We start from the raw sequence: 19,032 nt of genomic DNA, 5'->3' as shown, positions 1-19,032 counted from the left end.
TTTGAGGTTTGCAAAGGATTCTGGGTAACAGAACCTGGTCCGAGCCCCGCAAGTCACCCCTCCTTGGATTCCCCTAGGTCTCTAGTTTCCAGAAATGCACAGGTTTGGTAGGTTTCCCTAGGTGCCGGCTGAGCTAGAGGCCAAAATCTAAAGGTAGGCACTTCGCAAAAAAACCCTCTGTTTTTTTCCAAAATTTAGGATGTGTCCACGTTGCGCTTTGGGGTGTTTCCTGTCGCCGGCGCTAGGCCTACCCACGCAAGTGAGGTATCATTTTTATCGGGAGACTTGGGGGAACGCTGGGTGGAAGGAAATTCGTAGCTCCTCTCAGATTCCAGAACTTTCTGCCACAGAAATGTGAGGGACATGTGTTTTTTTAGCCAAATTTTGAGGTTTGCAAAGGATTCTGGGTAACAGAACCTGGTCCGAGCCCCGCAAGTCAGCCCTCCTTGGATTCCCCTAGGTCTCTAGTTTTCAGAAATGCACAGGTTTGGTAGGTTTCCCTAGGTGCCGGCTGAGCTAGAGGCCAAAATCTACAGGTAGGCACTTCGCAAAAAACACCTCTGTTTTTTTTCCAAAATTTAGGATGTGTCCACGTTGCGCTTTGGGGTGTTTCCTGTCGCCGGCGCTAGGCCTACCCACGCAAGTGAGGTATCATTTTTATCGGGAGACTTGGGGGAACGCTGGGTGGAAGGAAATTTGTAGCTCCTCGCAGATTCCAGAACTTTCTGCCACAGAAATGTGAGGGACATGTGTTTTTTTAGCCAAATTTTGAGGTTTGCAAAGGATTCTGGGTAACAGAACCTGGTCCGAGCCCCGCAAGTCAGCCCTCCTTGGATTCCCCTAGGTATCTAGTTTTCAGAAATGCACAGGTTTGGTAGGTTTCCCTAGGTGCCGGCTGAGCTAGAGGCCAAAATCTACAGGTAGGCACTTCGCAAAAAACACCTGTTTTTTCCCAAAATTTAGGATGTGTCCACGTTGCGCTTTGGGGTGTTTCCTGTCGCCGGCGCTAGGCCTACCCACGCAAGTGAGGTATCATTTTTATCGGGAGACTTGGGGGAACGCTGGGTGGAAGGAAATTTGTAGCTCCTCTCAGATTCCAGAACTTTCTGCCACAGAAATGTGAGGAACATGTGTTTTTTTAGCCAAATTTTGAGGTTTGCAAAGGATTCTGGGTAACAGAACCTGGTCCGAGCCCCGCAAGTCACCCCTCCTTGGATTCCCCTAGGTCTCTAGTTTTCAGAAATGCACAGGTTTGGTAGGTTTCCCTAGGTGCCGGCTGAGCTAGAGGCCAAAATCTACAGGTAGGCACTTCGCAAAAAACACCTCTGTTTTTTTCCAAAATTTAGGATGTGTCCACGTTGCGCTTTGGGGTGTTTCCTGTCGCCAGCGCTAGGCCTACCCACGTAAGTGAGGTATCATTTTTATCGGGAGACTTGGGGGAACGCTGGGTGAAAGGAAATTTGTAGCTCCTCTCAGATTCCAGAACTTTCTGCCACAAAAATGTGAGGGACATGTGTTTTTTTAGCCAAATTTTGAGGTTTGCAAAGGATTCTGGGTAACAGAACCTGGTCCGAGCCCCGCAAGTCAGCCCTCCTTGGATTCCCCTAGGTCTCTAGTTTTCAGAAATGCACAGGTTTGGTAGGTTTCCCTAGGTGCCGGCTGAGCTAGAGGCCAAAATCTACAGGTAGGCACTTCGCAAAAAACACCTCTGTTTTTTCCCAAAATTTAGGATGTGTTCACGTTGCGCTTTGGGGTGTTTCCTGTCGCCGGCGCTAGGCCTACCCACGCAAGTGAGGTATCATTTTTATCGGGAGACTTGGGGGAACGCTGGGTGGAAGGAAATTTGTAGCTCCTCTCAGATTCCAGAACTTTCTGCCACAGAAATGTGAGGGACATGTGTTTTTTTAGCCAAATTTTGAGGTTTGCAAAGGATTCTGGGTAACAGAACCTGGTCCGAGCCCCGCAAGTCAGCCCTCCTTGGATTCCCCTAGGTCTCTAGTTTTCAGAAATGCACAGGTTTGGTAGGTTTCCCTAGGTGCCGGCTGAGCTAGAGGCCAAAATCTACAGGTAGGCACTTCGCAAAAAACCCCTCTGTTTTTTTCCAAAATTTAGGATGTGTCCACGTTGCGCTTTGGGGTGTTTCCTGTCGCCGGCGCTAGGCCTACCCACGCAAGTGAGGTATCATTTTTATCGGGAGACTTGGGGGAACGCTGGGTGGAAGGAAATTCGTAGCTCCTCTCAGATTCCAGAACTTTCTGCCACAGAAATGTGAGGGACATGTGTTTTTTTAGCCAAATTTTGAGGTTTGCAAAGGATTCTGGGTAACAGAACCTGGTCCGAGCCCCGCAAGTCAGCCCTCCTTGGATTCCCCTAGGTCTCTAGTTTTCAGAAATGCACAGGTTTGGTAGGTTTCCCTAGGTGCCGGCTGAGCTAGAGGCCAAAATCTACAGGTAGGCACTTCGCAAAAAACACCTCTGTTTTTTTCCAAAATTTAGGATGTGTCCACGTTGCGCTTTGGGGTGTTTCCTGTCGCGGGCGCTAGGCCTACCCACGCAAGTGAGGTATCATTTTTATCGGGAGACTTGGGGGAACGCTGGGTGAAAGGAAATTTGTAGCTCCTCTCAGATTCCAGAACTTTCTGCCACAGAAATGTGAGGAACATGTGTTTTTGTAGCCAAATTTTGAGGTTTGCAAAGGATTCTGGGTAACAGAACCTGGTCCGAGCCCCGCAAGTCACCCCTCCTTGGATTCCCCTAGGTCTCTAGTTTTCAGAAATGCACAGGTTTGGTAGGTTTCCCTAGGTGCCGGCTGAGATAGAGGCCAAAATCTACAGGTAGGCACTTCGCAAAAAACACCTCTGTTTTTTTCCAAAATTTAGGATGTGTCCACGTTGCGCTTTGGGGTGTTTCCTGTCGCCAGCGCTAGGCCTATCCACGCAAGTGAGGTATCATTTTTATCGGGAGACTTGGGGGAACGCTGGGTGAAAGGAAATTTGTAGCTCCTCTCAGATTCCAGAACTTTCTGCCACAAAAATGTGAGGGACATGTGTTTTTTTAGCCACATTTTGAGGTTTGCAAAGGATTCTGGGTAACAGAACCTGGTCCGAGCCCCGCAAGTCAGCCCTCCTTGGATTCCCCTAGGTCTCTAGTTTTCAGAAATGCACAGGTTTGGTAGGTTTCCCTGGGTGCCGGCTGAGCTAGAGGCCAAAATCTACAGGTAGGCACTTCGCAAAAAACACCTCTGTTTTTTCCCAAAATTTAGGATGTGTCCACGTTGCGCTTTGGGGTGTTTCCTGTCGCCGGCGCTAGGCCTACCCACGCAAGTGAGGTATCATTTTTATCGGGAGACTTGCGGGAACGCTGGGTGGAAAGAAATTTGTAGCTCCTCTCAGATTCCAGAACTTTCTGCCACTGAAATGTGAGGGACATGTGTTTTTTTAGCCAAATTTTGAGGTTTGCAAAGGATTCTGGGTAACAGAACCTGGTCCGAGCCCGCAAGTCAGCCCTCCTTGGATTCCCCTAGGTCTCTAGTTTTCAGAAATGCACAGGTTTGGTAGGTTTCCCTAGGTGCCGGCTGAGCTAGAGGCCAAAATCTACAGGTAGGCACTTCGCAAAAAAACCCTCTGTTTTTTTCCAAAATTTAGGATGTGTCCACGTTGCGCTTTGGGGTGTTTCCTGTCGCCGGCGCTAGGCCTACCCACGCAAGTGAGGTATCATTTTTATCGGGAGACTTGGGGGAACGCTGGATGGAAGGAAATTTGTAGCTCCTCTCAGATTCCAGAACTTTCTGCCACAGAAATGTGAGGAACATGTGTTTTTTTAGCCAAATTTTGAGGTTTGCAAAGGATTCTGGGTAACAGAACCTGGTCCGAGCCCCGCAAGTCAGCCCTCCTTGGATTCCCCTAGGTCTCTAGTTTTCAGAAATGCACAGGTTTGGTAGGTTTCCCTAGGTGCCGGCTGAGCTAGAGGCCAAAATCTACAGGTAGGCACTTCGCAAAAAACACCTCTGTTTTTTTCCAAAATTTAGGATGTGTCCACGTTGCGCTTTGGGGTGTTTCCTGTCGCCGGCGCTAGGCGTACCCACTCAAGTGAGGTATCATTTTTATCGGGAGACTTGGGGGAACGCTGGGTTGAAGGAAATTTGTAGCTCCTCTCAGATTCCAGAACTTTCTGCCACAGAAATGTGAGGGACATGTGTTTTTTTAGCCAAATTTTGAGGTTTGCAAAGGATTCTGGGTAACAGAACCTGGTCCGAGCCCCGCAAGTCAGCCCTCCTTGGATTCCCCTAGGTCTCTAGTTTTCAGAAATGCACAGGTTTGGTAGGTTTCCCTAGGTGCCGGCTGAGCTAGAGGCCAAAATCTACAGGTAGGCACTTCGCAAAAAACACCTCTGTTTTTTCCCAAAATTTAGGATGTGTTCACGTTGCGCTTTGGGGTGTTTCCTGTCGCCGGCGCTAGGCCTACCCACGCAAGTGAGGTATCATTTTTATCGGGAGACTTGGGGGAACGCTGGGTGGAAGGAAATTTGTAGCTCCTCTCAGATTCCAGAACTTTCTGCCACAGAAATGTGAGGGACATGTGTTTTTTTAGCCAAATTTTGAGGTTTGCAAAGGATTCTGGGTAACAGAACCTGGTCCGAGCCCCGCAAGTCAGCCCTCCTTGGATTCCCCTAGGTCTCTAGTTTTCAGAAATGCACAGGTTTGGTAGGTTTCCCTAGGTGCCGGCTGAGCTAGAGGCCAAAATCTACAGGTAGGCACTTCGCAAAAAACCCCTCTGTTTTTTTCCAAAATTTAGGATGTGTCCACGTTGCGCTTTGGGGTGTTTCCTGTCGCCGGCGCTAGGCCTACCCACGCAAGTGAGGTATCATTTTTATCGGGAGACTTGGGGGAACGCTGGGTGGAAGGAAATTCGTAGCTCCTCTCAGATTCCAGAACTTTCTGCCACAGAAATGTGAGGGACATGTGTTTTTTTAGCCAAATTTTGAGGTTTGCAAAGGATTCTGGGTAACAGAACCTGGTCCGAGCCCCGCAAGTCAGCCCTCCTTGGATTCCCCTAGGTCTCTAGTTTTCAGAAATGCACAGGTTTGGTAGGTTTCCCTAGGTGCCGGCTGAGCTAGAGGCCAAAATCTACAGGTAGGCACTTCGCAAAAAACACCTCTGTTTTTTTCCAAAATTTAGGATGTGTCCACGTTGCGCTTTGGGGTGTTTCCTGTCGCGGGCGCTAGGCCTACCCACGCAAGTGAGGTATCATTTTTATCGGGAGACTTGGGGGAACGCTGGGTGAAAGGAAATTTGTAGCTCCTCTCAGATTCCATAACTTTCTGCCACAGAAATGTGAGGAACATGTGTTTTTGTAGCCAAATTTTGAGGTTTGCAAAGGATTCTGGGTAACAGAACCTGGTCCGAGCCCCGCAAGTCACCCCTCCTTGGATTCCCCTAGGTCTCTAGTTTTCAGAAATGCACAGGTTTGGTAGGTTTCCCTAGGTGCCGGCTGAGATAGAGGCCAAAATCTACAGGTAGGCACTTCGCAAAAAACACCTCTGTTTTTTCCCAAAATTTAGGATGTGTCCACGTTGCGCTTTGGGGTGTTTCCTGTCGCCAGCGCTAGGCCTATCCACGCAAGTGAGGTATCATTTTTATCGGGAGACTTGGGGGAACGCTGGGTGAAAGGAAATTTGTAGCTCCTCTCAGATTCCAGAACTTTCTGCCACAAAAATGTGAGGGACATGTGTTTTTTTAGCCACATTTTGAGGTTTGCAAAGGATTCTGGGTAACAGAACCTGGTCCGAGCCCCGCAAGTCAGCCCTCCTTGGATTCCCCTAGGTCTCTAGTTTTCAGAAATGCACAGGTTTGGTAGGTTTCCCTGGGTGCCGGCTGAGCTAGAGGCCAAAATCTACAGGTAGGCACTTCGCAAAAACACCTCTGTTTTTTCCCAAAATTTAGGATGTGTCCACGTTGCGCTTTGGGGTGTTTCCTGTCGCCGGCGCTAGGCCTACCCACGCAAGTGAGGTATCATTTTTATCGGGAGACTTGGGGGAACGCTGGGTGGAAGGAAATTTGTAGCTCCTCTCAGATTCCAGAACTTTCTGCCACAGAAATGTGAGGGACATGTGTTTTTTTAGCCAAATTTTGAGGTTTGCAAAGGATTCTGGGTAACAGAACCTGGTCCGAGCCCGCAAGTCAGCCCTCCTTGGATTCCCCTAGGTCTCTAGTTTTCAGAAATGCACAGGTTTGGTAGGTTTCCCTAGGTGCCGGCTGAGCTAGAGGCCAAAATCTACAGGTAGGCACTTCGCAAAAAACCCCTCTGTTTTTTTCCAAAATTTAGGATGTGTCCACGTTGCGCTTTGGGGTGTTTCCTGTCGCCGGCGCTAGGCCTACCCACGCAAGTGAGGTATCATTTTTATCGGGAGACTTGGGGGAACGCTGGATGGAAGGAAATTTGTAGCTCCTCTCAGATTCCAGAACTTTCTGCCACAGAAATGTGAGGAACATGTGTTTTTTTAGCCAAATTTTGAGGTTTGCAAAGGATTCTGGGTAACAGAACCTGGTCCGAGCCCCGCAAGTCAGCCCTCCTTGGATTCCCCTAGGTCTCTAGTTTTCAGAAATGCACAGGTTTGGTAGGTTTCCCTAGGTGCCGGCTGAGCTAGAGGCCAAAATCTACAGGTAGGCACTTCGCAAAAAACACCTCTGTTTTTTTCCAAAATTTAGGATGTGTCCACGTTGCGCTTTGGGGTGTTTCCTGTCGCCGGCGCTAGGCGTACCCACTCAAGTGAGGTATCATTTTTATCGGGAGACTTGGGGGAACGCTGGGTTGAAGGAAATTTGTAGCTCCTCTCAGATTCCAGAACTTTCTGCCACAGAAATGTGAGGGACATGTGTTTTTTTAGCCAAATTTTGAGGTTTGCAAAGGATTCTGGGTAACAGAACCTGGTCCGAGCCCCGCAAGTCAGCCCTCCTTGGATTCCCCTAGGTCTCTAGTTTTCAGAAATGCACAGGTTTGGTAGGTTTCCCTAGGTGCCGGCTGAGCTAGAGGCCAAAATCTACAGGTAGGCACTTCGCAAAAAACACCTCTGTTTTTTCCCAAAATTTAGGATGTGTCCACGTTGCGCTTTGGGGTGTTTCCTGTCGCGGGCGCTAGGCCTACCCACGCAAGTGAGGTATCATTTTTATCGGGAGACTTGGGGGAACGCTGGGTGGAAGGAAATTTGTAGCTCCTCTCAGATTCCAGAACTTTCTGCCACAGAAATGTGAGGAACATGTGTTTTTTTAGCCAAATTTTGAGGTTTGCAAAGGATTCTGGGTAACAGAACCTGGTCCGAGCCCCACAAGTCAGCCCTCCTTGGATTCCCCTAGGTCTCTAGTTTTCAGAAATGCACAGGTTTGGTAGGTTTCCCTAGGTGCCGGCTGAGCTAGAGGCCGAAATCTACAGGTAGGCACTTCGCAAAAAACACCTCTGTTTTTTTCCAAAATTTAGGATGTGTCCACGTTGCGCTTTGGGGTGTTTCCTGTCGCCGGCGCTAGGCCTACCCACGCAAGTGAGGTATCATTTTTATCGGGAGACTTGGGGGAACGCTGGGTGGAAGGAAATTTGTAGCTCCTCTCAGATTCCAGAACTTTCTGCCACAGAAATGTGAGGGACATGTGTTTTTTTAGCCAAATTTTGAGGTTTGCAAAGGATTCTGGGTAACAGAACCTGGTCCGAGCCCCGCAAGTCAGCCCTCCTTGGATTCCCCTAGGTATCTAGTTTTCAGAAATGCACAGGTTTGGTAGGTTTCCCTAGGTGCCGGCTGAACTAGAGGCCAAAATCTACAGGTAGGCACTTCGCAAAAAACACCTCTGTTTTTTCCCAAAATTTAGGATGTGTCCACGTTGCGCTTTGGGGTGTTTCCTGTCGCCGGCGCTAGGCCTACCCACGCAAGTGAGGTATCATTTTTATCGGGAGACTTGGGGGAACGCTGGGTGGAAGGAAATTTGTAGCTCCTCTCAGATTCCAGAACTTTCTGCCACAGAAATGTGAGGGACATGTGTTTTTTTAGCCAAATTTTGAGGTTTGCAAAGGATTCTGGGTAACAGAACCTGGTCCGAGCCCCGCAAGTCAGCCCTCCTTGGATTCCCCTAGGTCTCTAGTTTTCAGAAATGCACAGGTTTGGTAGGTTTCCCTAGGTGCCGGCTGAGCTAGAGGCCAAAATCTACAGGTAGGCACTTCGCAAAAAACCCCTCTGTTTTTTTCCAAAATTTAGGATGTGTCCACGTTGCGCTTTGGGGTGTTTCCTGTCGCCGGCGCTAGGCCTACCCACGCAAGTGAGGTATCATTTTTATCGGGAGACTTGGGGGAACGCTGGATGGAAGGAAATTTGTAGCTCCTCTCAGATTCCAGAACTTTCTGCCACAGAAATGTGAGGAACATGTGTTTTTTTAGCCAAATTTTGAGGTTTGCAAAGGATTCTGGGTAACAGAACCTGGTCCGAGCCCCGCAAGTCAGCCCTCCTTGGATTCCCCTAGGTCTCTAGTTTTCAGAAATGCACAGGTTTGGTAGGTTTCCCTAGGTTCCGGCTGAGCTAGAGGCCAAAATCTACAGGTAGGCACTTCGCAAAAAACACCTCTGTTTTTTTCCAAAATTTAGGATGTGTCCACGTTGCGCTTTGGGGTGTTTCCTGTCGCCGGCGCTAGGCGTACCCACTCAAGTGAGGTATCATTTTTATCGGGAGACTTGGGGGAACGCTGGGTTGAAGGAAATTTGTAGCTCCTCTCAGATTCCAGAACTTTCTGCCACAGAAATGTGAGGGACATGTGTTTTTTTAGCCAAATTTTGAGGTTTGCAAAGGCTTCTGGGTAACAGAACCTGGTCCGAGCCCCGCAAGTCAGCCCTCCTTGGATTCCCCTAGGTCTCTAGTTTTCAGAAATGCACAGGTTTGGTAGGTTTCCCTAGGTGCCGGCTGAGCTAGAGGCCAAAATCTACAGGTAGGCACTTCGCAAAAAACACCTCTGTTTTTTCCCAAAATTTAGGATGTGTCCACGTTGCGCTTTGGGGTGTTTCCTGTCGCGGGCGCTAGGCCTACCCACGCAAGTGAGGTATCATTTTTATCGGGAGACTTGGGGGAACGCTGGGTGGAAGGAAATTTGTAGCTCCTCTCAGATTCCAGAACTTTCTGCCACAGAAATGTGAGGAACATGTGTTTTTTTAGCCAAATTTTGAGGTTTGCAAAGGATTCTGGGTAACAGAACCTGGTCCGAGCCCCACAAGTCAGCCCTCCTTGGATTCCCCTAGGTGTCTAGTTTTCAGAAATGCACAGGTTTGGTAGGTTTCCCTAGGTGCCGGCTGAGCTAGAGGCCGAAATCTACAGGTAGGCACTTCGCAAAAAACACCTCTGTTTTTTTCCAAAATTTAGGATGTGTCCACGTTGCGCTTTGGGGTGTTTCCTGTCGCCGGCGCTAGGCCTACCCACGCAAGTGAGGTATCATTTTTATCGGGAGACTTGGGGGAACGCTGGGTGGAAGGAAATTTGTAGCTCCTCTCAGATTCCAGAACTTTCTGCCACAGAAATGTGAGGGACATGTGTTTTTTTAGCCAAATTTTGAGGTTTGCAAAGGATTCTGGGTAACAGAACCTGGTCCGAGCCCCGCAAGTCAGCCCTCCTTGGATTCCCCTAGGTATCTAGTTTTCAGAAATGCACAGGTTTGGTAGGTTTCCCTAGGTGCCGGCTGAACTAGAGGCCAAAATCTACAGGTAGGCACTTCGCAAAAAACACCTCTGTTTTTTCCCAAAATTTAGGATGTGTCCACGTTGCGCTTTGGGGTGTTTCCTGTCGCCGGCGCTAGGCCTACCCACGCAAGTGAGGTATCATTTTTATCGGGAGACTTGGGGGAACGCTGGGTGGAAGGAAATTTGTAGCTCCTCTCAGATTCCAGAACTTTCTGCCACAGAAATGTGAGGAACATGTGTTTTTTTTAGCCAAATGTTGAGGTTTGCAAAGGATTCTGGGTAACAGAACCTGGTCCGAGCCCCGCAAGTCACCCCTCCTTGGATTCCCCTAGGTCTCTAGTTTTCAGAAATGCACAGGTTTGGTAGGTTTCCCTAGGTGCCGGCTGAGCTAGAGGCCAAAATCTACAGGTAGGCACTTCGCAAAAAACCCCTCTGTTTTTTTCCAAAATTTAGGATGTGTCCACGTTGCGCTTTGGGGTGTTTCCTGTCGCCGGCGCTAGGCCTACCCACGCAAGTGAGGTATCATTTTTATCGGGAGACTTGGGGGAACGCTGGATGGAAGGAAATTTGTAGCTCCTCTCAGATTCCAGAACTTTCTGCCACAGAAATGTGAGGAACATGTGTTTTTTTAGCCAAATTTTGAGGTTTGCAAAGGATTCTGGGTAACAGAACCTGGTCCGAGCCCCGCAAGTCAGCCCTCCTTGGATTCCCCTAGGTCTCTAGTTTTCAGAAATGCACAGATTTGGTAGCTTTCCCTAGGTGCCGGCTGAGCTAGAGGCCAAAATCTACAGGTAGGCACTTCGCAAAAAACACCTCTGTTTTTTTCCAAAATTTAGGATGTGTCCACGTTGCGCTTTGGGGTGTTTCCTGTCGCCGGCGCTAGGCCTACCCATGCAAGTGAGGTATCATTTTTATCGGGAGACTTGGGGGAACGCTGGGTGGAAGGAAATTTGTAGCTCCTCTCAGATTCCAGAACTTTCTGCCACAGAAATGTGAGGAACATGTGTTTTTTTAGCCAAATTTTGAGGTTTGCAAAGGATTCTGGGTAACAGAACCTGGTCCGAGCCCCGCAAGTCACCCCTCCTTGGATTCCCCTAGGTCTCTAGTTTTCAGAATTGCACAGGTTTGGTAGGTTTCCCTAGGTGCCGGCTGAGCTAGAGGCTAAAATCTACAGGTAGGCACTTCGCAAAAAAAACACCTCTGTTTTTTTCCAAAATTTAGGATGTGTCCACGTTGCGCTTTGGGGTGTTTCCTGTCGCGGGCGCTAGGCCTACCCACGCAAGTGAGGTATCATTTTTATCGGGAGACTTGGGGGAACGCTGGGTGGAAGGAAATTTGTAGCTCCTCTCAGATTCCAGAACTTTCTGCCACAGAAATGTGAGGAACGTGTCTTTTTTTAGCCAAATTTTGAGGTTTGCAAAGGATTCTGGGTAACAGAACCTGGTCCGAGCCCCGCAAGTCACCCCTCCTTGGATTCCCCTAGGTCTCTAGTTTTCAGAAATGCACAGGTTTGGTAGGTTTCCCTAGGTGCCGGCTGAGCTAGAGGCCAAAATCTACAGGTAGGCACTTCGCAAAAAACACCTCTGTTTTTTTCCAAAATTTAGGATGTGTCCACGTTGCGCTTTGGGGTGTTTCCTGTCGCCGGCGCTAGGCCTACCCACGCAAGTGAGGTATAATTTTTATCGGGAGACTTGGGGGAACATAGATTAGCAAAACAAGTGCTATTGCCCCTTGTCTTTCGCTACATTTTTTCCTTCCAAATATAGGAGAGTGTGTAAAAAAGACATCTATTTGAGAAATTCCCTATAATTCACATGCTTGTATGGTCACCCCGGAATTCAGAGATGTGCAAATAACCACTGCTCCTCAGCACCTTATCTTGTGCCCTTTTTGGAAATGCAAAGGTTTTCTTGATAGCAATGTTTTACTCTTTATATTTCAGCAAATGAATTGCTGTATACCCGGTATAGAATGAAAACGCACGTCAGGGTGCAGCTCATTTATTGGCTCTGGGTTCCTTGGGTTCTTGATGAACCTACAAGCCCTATATATCCCCCCAACCAGAGGAGTCCAGCAGACGTAACGGTATATTGCTTTCGATAATCTGACATTGCAGGGAAAAGTTACAGAGTAAAACGTAGAGAAACATTTATGTTTTTTTCACCTCAATTTCATTATTTTTCTTTTTCAGTTGTTATTTTTTGTAGGAAACCCTTGTAGGATCTACACAAATGACCCCTTGCTGAATTCAGAATTTTGTCTACTTTTCAGAAATGGTTAGGTTTCTGGGATCCAGCATTGGTTTCAAGCCCATTCCTGTCACTGACTGGAAGGAGGCTGAAAGCACAAAGAATTGCAAAAATGGGGTATGCCCCAGTAAAATGCCAAAATTGTGTTGAAAAATTGGGTTTTCTGATTCAAGTCTGCCTGTTCCTGAAAGCTAGGAAGCTGCTGAGTTTAGCACTGCAAACCCTTTGTTGATGCCATTTTCAGGGGGAAATCCACAAGCCTTCTTCTGCAGCCACTTTTTCCAATTTTTTTGAAAAAAACGAAATTTTCACTGTATTTTGGCCAATTTCTTGGCCTCCTTCAAGGGAACCCACAAAGTCTGGGTACCTCTAGAATCCCTAGGATGTTGGAAAAAAAGGACGCAAATTTGGCTTGGTTAGCTTATGTGGACAAAAAGTTATGAGGGCCTAAGCGCGAACTGCCCCAAATAGGCAAAAAAAGGCCTGGCACAGGAGGGGGAAAAGGCCTGGCAGCGAAGGGGTTAAACAAGGGCCTCCTGTACGTGGCCTTCATTGACCTAAAAGCTCCGTTTGATATGGTCCCAAGGGATTTACTGTAGAATGCCCTTGAGTCCTATAAGCTAGACAGCGAGATGTTGAAATTGATTAGGTATCTCCATGAGGGCACTTACGCCCAGGTACGCTGGTCCCAAGGTGGAGACTTGACAGATACTATACCAATTGACAGGGGGGTCAGACAGGGGTATGTTCTGGCCCCCACGCTGTTCAATCTCTACATCAATGATGTGGTTGACCAGCTTACGAACTGCAACCATGACGCCCAAAGTTAGCAGGAACCTCTGTCCCAATTCTAATGTTCACAGATGATACCTTACTGATTTCGCGAACCCCAATGGGCCTCCAAAATGAACTCAACGCCTTTTTAAAATTTTGTGTAAAGAAGGGCCTGGAGATACATTTCTCTAAGACTAAATTTATGGCTTTTAATCCTCACAAGTCTTTTAGGGGGAAAATGAGTCTAGTAGGCCAACCGAGTAAGCAATTTGATTATTTGGGGATTAGGATATCTGATGACCAACGGTGGTCGGCACAAATTGAGAAGAGTGTGTCCATTCTATGACAAAGGTCGACTGTGATAGCTAGAAAAATTGCCAGCACCACGGAAGGAGCAATCTCACCTGCTATCACAGTATATAAGGCAGCGGCCGTGGCTGCTTCAATCTATGGTGCTGAACTATGGGGGCATTGTAATTCCAACTGCTTGACGAAGGTGGAAAATCGCTTTATGCGTAATTTTCTGCGCTTACCGACAAGTACCCCACTTATACCCCTAAGACTGGACCTAGCCCTAAATGAGATCCATAATGAGGCTGCCTTAAGAACCCTCATGTATTGGGTCCGCCTATGAACATCCGAATACTTTTCCCCCTATCAAACAGCAGTTGCCGAACTCTTAGCGGACCGCGGTGTGGTAAAAATGGATAAGTTACTTACCTGTAAATCCTAGTTCTCTTCCAGGGGTATCCTCATCAAAGTCATAAACATTGAATATTCCCACCCTCGTGCGGGGACCCCAGAGCATACATAAAATACACACATGTAAAAGTATGAAATATGCACGAAAAATATATATATAGCATTTTTAGTAGACAATTTTCATACCAAACTCATGTATACGTCTGCACAACAGCAATGCAGACTATATTCATAAACAGGCTAAAATGCTTTATTTCTATGGAGTTTTTTTTTTTTTTTAAACAGTCCCTTTCAAAATTACAATAAGAGAAAAACTTTCCAAAGCCCCATAGCTGGGCCCAGGGAAAGAAGCAGTAGCAACATCAGTGAAAAAAAGAGAAAAAACTACATTGAAAACAATGGAGCATTATTAGCCAATATCCTGCATGCAAGTTAACACAAGAGAACCATAAAATTCTGGCACCGTGCCTTCAAGACCCTGAGCACCTCCAGTATCTCAACATGCCTCAGGGGTGAAGGAGAGGTGACAGATGGTTCACAGTTAGGTCAGTTCTTTTTTACATGACAACGTATCCAACAGATTGGAGAGATAGTCTGTTGTGCACTTCTAGGAGACTTGCGTCAGGGGAGGTGGGTGGGTTGTTTATGACTTTGATGAGGATATCCCTGGAAGAGAACTAGGATTTACAGGTAAGTAACTTATCCTTCTCTTCCAGGGGATCCTCATCAATAGTCATAAACATTGAATAGATTAGCAAGCCCATCCCCTATCTCTGCGGACTGTCCAATAAAAGTGTAGGAAAAGATATACACTATGCAAACAAATTTCTCAGAGATGCTTGCCCAACTTGAGCGTCCGCTCTGGCATCTAAGTCCAAACAGTAATGCCTAGTAAATGTATGTACAGACTTCCATGTAGCAGCCTTACAGATTTCAGAGATTGGAACATTATTAAGGAGGGCGGCAGAAGCCGCTTTTCCTCTTGTTGAATGAGCCTTAGGTCTAGCTAATAACTGTTTGTTAGCCAAATTATATACAGTTACAATACATGAAACTATCCATCTAGATATTGTTCGTTTTGAGGCTGCATCACCTGTTCTCATATGACCGTAATTTACAAATAGGTGGTGAGATCGTCTAATCAATTTGGTCTTATCCAAGTAAAATTTTAGCACTCTTTTCAAATCCTGAGAGTGTAAACCTTTTTCCGCCGGAGTATCCGGATTGGGGAAAAATGTTGGAAGCGAAATAGTCTGATTAATGTGAAAATCCGACACCACCTTCGGTAACAATGATGGATGAGTTCATATAACCACTCTATTTTCATGGAAAACCGTGTACGGTTCCTTGGAGGACAAAGCCTGAATTTCACTGACCCTCCTCGCTGAAGTAATGGCTACGAGGAAAGCTGTCTTCCACGTAAGGTGTTGCAAAGAAGCTTTGTGGATAGGTTCGAAAGGAGAGCTCATGAGTCTAGATAATACTATGTTTAGTTCCCATTGAGTAGAGGGTTTTCGAATGGGTGGAAAAACCTTCTTCAAACCTTCTAAGAAATCCTTGACTACTGGTCTTGTAAAAAAGGATTCCTGAGAAGGTGACTTACGATAGGCAGATAAATGTACCTTAATAGATGACACTTGCAGACCCGATTTCGCCAGATGGAGCAGGTAAGACAGTATGACCTCCTCCTGAGCCAGTATGGAATTCTGACCTTGCTGACGACACCATATGTAGAACCTCTTCCACTTGAACGCGTAAGAACACCGCCTGGAAGGTCGTCTGCACTCCTTTAAGATGTTCATGCACTCCTGCGAGAGCCCTTGATGCCCATAGTGCAGGAATTCAGGAGCCATGCCGTCAAGCTCAGAGAGGGAAGGTTGGGGTGAAGTATCCTGCCTCCCAGCCTGCAAAGGAGATCCGGTCTGCGCGGTAGCCTCCTGTGCGGTTGTTCTGATAGGTTGAGAAGTCTGTGTACCAGAACTGACGAGGCCATTGCGGGGCTATGAGAATCATTTTGGTGCTGGATCTGTAGAGTTTGTTTATCACAGCTGGTATGAGGGGAATCAGTGGAAAGGCGTAGAGAAATATCCCTGACCAGTCGATCAACAGGGCATTCCCTCGAGACCCCGGACAGTAGAACCTGGACACGAAGTCTGGGCATTTCTTGTTTACCTCGTCTTCGAAGAGATCTAACTGAGGCCGACCGATTGAACGAAGATGTCTTCGACGACCTCGTCGTGAAGAACCCAATCGTGGGCATCCTCGAGGGTTCTGCTTAGGGAGTCTGCTTCCACGTTTTGCTGCCCTACGAGGTGAATTGCTGTAAGAGACATTCCCCTCGCTAAGAGCCAATGCCAAATGGCCTGAGACTCCAGAGACAGGGGCAGGGATCTCGTTCCTCCTTGTTTGTTCAGATAATACATTGTCGCTGTATTGTCAGTTTGTACTAGGAGAGATTTCCCCTGAATCGATGGAGCAAAAGACTTGAGAGCCAGATGAACTGCTCTGAGCTCCAGCAGGTTGATGTGGTACGCTCCTTCTTTGTTGGACCACAGACCCTGAGCTTGAAGGGAACCCAGATGAGCTCCCCAGCCCTGAAGCGACGCATTCGTTACCAGAGTGTCGGCCGGGATCGGCGGATGAAAAGGAACTCCTACTGACAGGTGATGTCTGTGCATCCACCAACGTAACGATTGTCGTGTTCCTATCGGAAGAATCATTCTGTCCTCCCAGTGGCCTGTGTGCTGGTTCCAGTTGTTCTTCAGAGCCTCTTGAAGAGGCTTCATATGCAATCTGGCGTTCGGGACAATGAAAATGCAAGAGGCCATGGAGCCCAACAGAGATGTCACCTGACGGGCCGTAGGTGCGTGGGAACTCAGGTCTTGACACTTCCTCCTTATAACTGTTGTTCCTCCGAAGGATACACTCTTTCGAGCTCTGTATTCAGTATTGCTCCCAGGTAGTGGAGGGTTTGTTTTGGGATTAGGGAGGACTTTTGGTAGTTGACTTGTAGACCTAGAGATCGGAAAACACTGAGCACAATGTCCAGATGGTTTTTCGCCTGCTCCGGAGAGGAGGCTTTCAGTAGCCAGTCGTCTAGGTATGGATAAATTAAGATTTTCTGTTTCCTTAAATGCGCCGCTACCGTTGCTACACATTTGGAGAAAAATGCGAGGGGCAGATTTTAGGCCGAAAGGAAGCACCTTGAACTGATAGTGTTGGGAGAATATCAGGAATCGTAGGAATTTCTGATGTTTGGAATTGATCGGGATATGAAAATACGCATCTTGCAGATCTATGGAGCACATCCAGTCTCCTCGATATAGTTGAGGGAAAATCTGGTGGAGAGCCAGCATCCTGAACTTTTGCTTCCTTATGTACTTGTTCAGCAGCCTTAAGTCTAGAATCGGTCTGAAAACTCCTTCCCAACCCTTCTTTGCTACTAGAAAATAGCGGGAGTACACCCCTTTCCCTCTGTGTGCGACTGGAACCTTTTCTATTGCTTTTTTCTGTAACAGAGCATGAGCCTCTTTGCGTAGTAAGCTCATGTGAGCCGGATTGCATTTGGTTGGTGGCAAGTGAGGAGGAGGTTGCTGGAAAAGAAGAGAGTACCCATTCTCTACAATGTCCAGCACCCATTTGTCTTTTGTTATGCCATGCCACTCGTGAATGAACACTGTGATACTTTCCCCAACCGGAGTGGTGAACGGTATTAAGGGAAGCAAATCCTCATTGTTTTGCAGGAGCTTTGGGGGTAGACTGCTGAGGTCTGCTTGACCCTCGGTCTCTTGTGGCTTTACGAGACTGGAAGAGTGGACGCCCTTGTTTCTGTTGTGGCCTCTGGGACCAAAGAGGGGTTTGAACACTCTGTTGGAACGGGCGCCTGTCGTAAGGTCTGGCGGTGGATCAGTCCTGAGAAACAAAGGATCTTGATCAGGTGCCTTGTATTTCTTTAAGATCCTAGCGGGAGCTGATCGGAGGTTGGCTGGTGCTAAAAAGGTGTCCATGGTTGGTTGTAGAAGACCAGGCACCAGCGGTAACAATTTCTTTGAAACCGCCATGTGTTGCAGGGTTTCAAAGATTACGGATGAGGAGGTTGTGTCAGAGTCATCAGATCCTCGGGGTCTGTGCACGTTCCCAACTCTTCCACCACAAGACAGCTCCAATACTCTGATTAGATTTATCACAGAGTCTAAGAGAGTCCAAGTGGAGAAAAGGGGATTAAGACGGGAACAGCTGGGAAGGAGACCTGTAGGAAGCAAAAGGTTAAAACACAACATCAAAATTACATCTCATGAAATCAGTACCATGCTACAACTCTAAGCTTCGTCTTTTCCGAAAAACATGAACAACCCTAGACTAGGACTGACTAGGCTTTAGATGACCGAATGCCTGAGGAGGAAACAGGAAAAGTTAAATAGGACTTTCAGATTTGAGTACTTTCTTTAGCATGAGAATCAGGAAACACTCTGAGCAATTTCTAAACAACCATATGAATCTCCTTTTAAGAATATATATCAGGAACACTCAGCATTACATCTAGAACTCTGGTATTGTTGTGTTCATCTCAGAAAAAACATTGGGAAGTGAATTGCGCACATTGCAGATTTTTATATGAGTATTTAACACCATAAAGGATTGTGCACCATGAAATCACACAACGTAGATTCAAGGAATAAATCACGCAACGTGTCAACTTGAAATGCTACCAAGAAAATGTCTTAGAATAGTAGCACACAGTAATTTACATTATTTATACACGAGGAAAGAATTGCGCATCTTGCCAATTCAAATGCCACCATACAAATGCCAAGAAATGGTAGCGCACAATGAACAACATGAAAAGCACTCAGGGAAAGAATTGCGCGTCTTGCCAATTCAAATGCCACCATGCAAATGCCAAGAAATGGTAGCTCACAATGATTAACATGAAAAAACACTCAAGGAAAGAATCGCGCGTGTTGCCGATTCGAATGCCACCATGTAAATGCCAGAAAGTGGTAGCGCGCAATGAACAACAAAGTTAAATGCTCATGAAACGAGTTGCACGTCTTGCCAACTCGCAAAACATCATGTAAATGTCAAGAAATATCAGCGCGCAATGAACAACAATGTTATAACGAAGTAAAATCTTTATGGAATAAATTGCGCGTCCTCCCTATTTGCAAACCACCATACAAATGTCAAAAAATGGCAGCACACAAGTAATCTGTTATTCATTTAAGAATTAAAAATCAAGAATATGAAAATTCTCAATTACAGTGTTGGGAAATGTCCAAACACCGTCTTACCGCCTGGAAACAGTGATCACCAATGAGAGATGAGTGCAGAAGACTAGAAAATCCAAATAGACAGCCGGGACAGGAGCTCAGGAAGAAGCTGCTGCTCTGCACCGGGACCTCTGAATAGTGAGCACTGGAAGTTGGGCTGACTCTCTTTTATAGAGTCTTGGCCCAGCCTAGAACCACGCCCAGGCATGTTGCAGGGAAAGTCTCTAGAAGGCCCTGGAAAGGGACCACACCCTAACACACTCTGAATGTCTGCAGCAATGCATTGCAAATGTACAGTATTTATAAGCACCTTAAAAATTAATCTTTTGGATGGAAT

The sequence above is a fragment of the Pleurodeles waltl genome, chromosome 4_2, assembly GCF_031143425.1.
Source record: "Pleurodeles waltl isolate 20211129_DDA chromosome 4_2, aPleWal1.hap1.20221129, whole genome shotgun sequence".
Lineage (NCBI taxonomy): Eukaryota > Metazoa > Chordata > Amphibia > Caudata > Salamandridae > Pleurodeles > Pleurodeles waltl.
This window is presented reverse-complemented; position numbering follows the sequence as displayed.